The sequence below is a fragment of the Tupaia chinensis genome, unplaced genomic scaffold (assembly GCF_000334495.1).
Source record: "Tupaia chinensis unplaced genomic scaffold, TupChi_1.0 Scaffold000671_2, whole genome shotgun sequence".
Taxonomy (NCBI): Eukaryota; Metazoa; Chordata; class Mammalia; order Scandentia; family Tupaiidae; genus Tupaia; species Tupaia belangeri.
The window spans coordinates 2,342,434-2,347,214 of NW_006160194.1; the positions used below are offsets into that span (position 1 = coordinate 2,342,434).

Genomic DNA, 4,781 nt, shown 5'->3' on the forward strand with positions numbered 1-4,781 from the left:
GGGGGCGCGGGCGCGGCCGCGGGAGCTGCCGCAGGCTCAGAGCTCGTCTCGCGGTTCCCAGTAACCCTAACTGTGCTCAACTTCAGACCTGGACAATTCCCCGGGGCTTTTCCCAGCGACATAAGGACTTAACAAGCCAGGGTGTGGCCTCCCCGACTAGCCGCTGCTGCTGGACCAGGGTCCGTCCTGCCGGGTGGGTGAGCGCTCCAAGCCTGTGCTGCGGAGGCCAGGCGTGGTCAAGCCCCCAGGCTCCGGCTGACCCTGCTCTGCCAGGCAGGCCCTCGAGCGGCCCGACTCCTGCCCCATGCCAGCTGCCAGCCGGAGCCACCGTCAGGGGACCCTGCAGGGAGCCAGGGCACAGTCAGCCTCCTGCCAGCCGCAGCAGGACCCCCAGGGCCCAGCCTCAGGACAGCCATTGCTGGGTCTTTCGAGCTGTTTGTAAAAGCTGGGACTTACAGGGAGGCACTGAAAGGTCGCTGGCCTCTGAAGAATGACCTCTGTCCTTTTCCTTACAATTTTGCCTAGGGTGTGTGCTCACCAGAGAGAGAAGGTGAGAGCGCCCAGCAGGGACAGCCCCGTGCAGCCCACCCTCCTGTTCTCTCTGGACTCCGGCATGCACGCACACACCCCATGTCCTTCAAGCCACCTGGTCTGGGATTCGAACTGCACAGTTGGCCACATGGGGTCCAGCAGGCTTAACCTCTAACCACCAGCTGGCCTCAAATTACAAGGGATTTTAAAGTAATACAGAAAAAAAAGTCCTAAAAGCTGCTGGGACAAGAAAGAATGAGAAGAGCCGCAGGGCCTGGCCCGGCGCAGCCACCCACGGCTGGGGAGGGCGGGGCGCGTGGCCACTGCAGCTCGAGGGAGGGGCTGGCCTGGCTGGTCAGCCTGAGACACGCGGGCACACGGAGGGCTCCGGGTCTGACGGACTGGGGACTGGACGGGGCAAGTGAGCAGACGCTGCAGAGACCTCCCCGGGCATGCTCGCACATGCGCACACCCTGCTGTGAGAAAGGGAAGGGCCAGCCCCCAGCCCAGACGCTAAGGAAGCCAGACCCCATGAGGCCAACCGTGGTTTAAACTCCACCCCCAGCTACCTGGAAACCTCGCTGGCTGTGCACGCGTGTCCCAAATCCTCATGGGGTGGGGAACCAGCAGTTAGCGTAATGGCTATGTCGCTGGATTCCCACGTAGTCGACCGTGGTTCACGTCCTGGACCCGGTGGCTTAGAACTCACGCCGGGTGCGTGTGCGTGCGTGCCCAAGATCCCGAGAGGAGAATGGAGGAGAAGGGATTGCGGTGTGGCCATCCCCCCTGGGGGGTGATTTCTCGCTTTCTGTCTCTATGTCTCTCTCTGTCTTTCTGGCGAGTGCACGCGCCCTGTAGCGAAACCTCTCAAAAAAAAAAAAAAAAGATGCCGGGAACCAAATCCTCATGGGGTGGACAAAGGGAGAGGGGACTGCGGCGCGACCGTGCCCCTTCGGGGGTTCTCTCTCTCTCTGGGGAGCACACATGCCCTTTGGCCAAAGAAACAGAAGTGTTCACCTGCAGAGCGATGCCCCACCCATAGCTGGGACGTGAAGCGGCGTCCCCGCTGCCCACCTGCCGAGGAGTGTCTGCCACTCTCTGGGTCTCAGGTCAGCCCACGTGGGTAGAGTTGGTGCGACACCAGGGAGGGAGTCCCATGTGCCCTTGCTGCAGGCCCCACCCTCCCTGCCTGGCACCGTGGTCACCTGGCTGCTGTGCCCGGGTCCCAGGGCGGCAGGAGAAGCAGCATTCTCTGGCCACCCCCGAAATAGGGAGAAAGGAGGTTCGAGAGGGAGGGCTGGGGTTGCTGTGCAGGCTGGGCCCCCAAGGAAGAGCTGACGGATGCAGGGCCCGCGTGGGGTCAGACCAGGTGCTTCTGAGCCCCAGGAGAGGGGAGACCAGCCTCTCCTCAGCCTGACTTCCTTCCCTCCGCTGCGCAGCCTCCCCCCTGCACCTGACCCAGGTCCCCAGGGGGCAGCTCATTCTTGCTCTGTCCAGTCCTGCGAGCTGCCCTGTCCTCACACTCCAGCCTCCCAGGACCCTGCCCAGACCTCCCCGGACTGGGCCTGGAGCTCTGCAGAGCTAGGGCGGGAGCACAAGCCCTCAGGCTGTGGGCCGTGCTCAGCAGCGACCCCCCCCCAGGAATGCCTGCCAGCCACAGGCCAAGGAAGTGACCCCAGCTGAGCCGACCCAGGGCTTGCTCAGGCCAGGGCGGGGCACATCGGGTCCAGCTGAGAGCAGGGTGGCCTCACACAGCAAAGGCCCAGGGCCAACCGCTTGGCCAGCTAGCCTTGTGTGGCCCTGGGTGGCACTTGGGCCCTGACCTTCAGGCACCTTCAGGCCCCGACAGTCACCAGGCCACTGTGGCAGAGCAAGTGAGCCCAGCGTGAGGTCCAGGCAGGAACAGCCCAGCTGGGCGGCTAGGCAGAGGGGCTCACAGCCCACCAGGACGTCCCGACTCCCCTCACCTACCAGCCTGCCCCTCCTGCCAGCCCCACTATCGGCAAACACTCCTCCCACGCTCCTGAGTCCAGCCCCCCCATCCTGGACTTCCGCCCCGGCCTGCAACCCGCCCTTCAGGGTGCCACGGCCCTGTAGCACCCACCTCTCTGTCACCACCGCCCAGATAAAGCTACCTAATTCACACCCACTTTCCAGACCGGAGCCCTGTGCATTCCCGCAGGGACATGGGTGACGGACCCAGTGGCCTGACCCCAGCTGCATGCCGTGGGCGCCTCTGCCCCCAGGCTTTCAGATGACATGCTTCAGGGCCAGCAGATGGCATGGCGATGACATCGCTGACTCCCACATGGCCAGCCGCAGTTCGAGTTCCACACCCGGGGGCTTAAACTCACGCCAGGCGCATGTGTGTGCGTGCCCAAGATCCCAGGAGAAGGGAGGAGGAGGGATTGCGGCGTGGTCATCCCCCCGGGGATGATTTCTCACTTTCCCTCTCTCTGTCTCTCTCTCCGGCAAGAGCACATGCCCTAAGGCAAAAACCTCTAAAAAAAAATAATAAATAGGTACTTTAAACTTCCCGTTATGGGACTTCATGCAGACAGGAAGTGGAGACCCACGTTCCTCTCCCCCACGAGCAGAGGCCCGTGTCCCTGCCCCACATGCTACTCCCATTCTCTGTGTTTCACCTGATGTTTTTTCAAGACAGGGTCTCACTGTGTTGTGACCCTCCTGCCCCAGCCATCTGCATAGCTGGGAGGCCCCAGCCTTTGGGTGGGGCCAGGAATCGAACCCCGGCCCCTACGCGGCCCAGCCTGAAGAGCACTGTGTCAGCAGTGCCCACTGACTGGGCGTTCCCGAGCAGTGCTTCACTCCCCGTGCCAGAGTGAGAAACATGGTCCCGAGCCCCGAGGCACCCTGTGGACTCACTGTCGCCCCTCCTCGTGGCCCCACTGGGGCATCCCGGGCCTCTCCAGCCGTGCCCGCACACCCTGCCACGACAGCGTCTGCCCCATTTCTGCTTTCGCATTGTTGATCAGCTCCCTGGGGGTGGAGCGGCCCGGGGTTCCATCTCGCTGCACCCGCCAGCGCCAGGGCAACCACCTGCTCCGTTTCCCCATTCTGACGGGTTTTTACATTGGGTCTCTTTTGGGGCCAGTGATGAGGTGATGAGGTAATTAAGGCACCGGGCACCCACACGGCTGACTGTGGTTCAAGTCCCAGACCTGCTACCTTTAAATTCCAGCCAGGTGCACATGCGTGCATGCCCAACATGCTGAGAGGAGAACGGAGAAAGGCCTGCGGTGTGAGCCCCAGGAGAGGGGAGACCAGCCTCTCCTCAGCCTGACTTCCTTCCCCAGGGGCGATTTCTCACCTTCTGTCTCTGTCTCTCTGGCGAGCGAACATGCCCTATGGCAAAAAAAAAAAGGGGGGGGTCGGCTGAACTCACGTGGTCTCTGCTGCTGTGAGGCTTGCGGCCAGGCCCCGGCCGTGCCCCCAGGCAGGGCCACCATCTCTCTCCCCGGCTCGTGCCCGCACCTGGCCTGTGCTGGGCAGAGAGGCCAGGAAAGCTGCCCTGCCGGCTCCCTGCGAGTGCTCCGTCCCTGCCCCTGTGGGCAGGCCCGGGCGTTCACACCGCGGGATTCGCAGGCGTGCCCTGGGCCAGGCACTGTGGATGCCGGCAGAGAGGCCTGAGGGCTGCCAGTCCCAGGACCTGGTCACAGCCCGGGCCGACGCCGCACACAGGACTGCGGGCTCAGGGGACAGCCAGCAGCCAGGGCCAGGGTTTTCTGGAAGGAAGCCGGGGCAGCCAAGCACCGACGGTGTCACAGGAGCAACTGCCGCCCCCAGACTTCCTGCCCCACAGCCTTCGTCTCTGGGAAGGGCCCCAGGAGCACGCCCTCAGCCAGGCCCCACCTCTCACCATGCCACCTGGGCCCTGACACTGCCTGCCCAGGCCTGGCACCTCCCCGCGGAGCCCGTGACCTACCCACCGCGCGCCACTCTGCAGGCCTGCCCGGGAGGTTCAGGAAACGGCAGGACCGTGTGCTGCTCTCAAAAGTCCCCTGACCGCAGGGCGGCCAGTGCTGAGCACAGGGCTGGCCCGCCGGGGCTGTTACTCCGGTAGTGACAGCACAGCCTCGTCACTTTCCTGGGGGCTGGGATGGCAGGAAGAGGCACCACACACGCTTCTCTGCGCGACAACACCCGGGGGCGGGGGGAGGGGTACAGCAGCTCTGGATAGATGGGACGGGACCGCGGGGAAGGGACCCGGGGGCGTAGAACCAGCTGCC

The 4,781-nt window shown here is 64.2% G+C and overlaps 1 protein-coding gene across 1 annotated transcript in view; it reads right to left on the reverse strand.

The window, feature by feature from the left end:
• GPR132 (G protein-coupled receptor 132) overlaps nt 1-4,447 on the reverse strand; it is a 13,766-nt gene extending 9,319 nt beyond the window's left edge. Inside the window, exon 1 of the mRNA XM_027776403.1 lies at nt 3,938-4,447. The gene's annotated coding sequence lies outside the window, so the exon portion shown is untranslated. The remainder of the gene's footprint in view (nt 1-3,937) is intronic.
• Between the last annotated feature and the right edge of the window lie 334 nt (nt 4,448-4,781).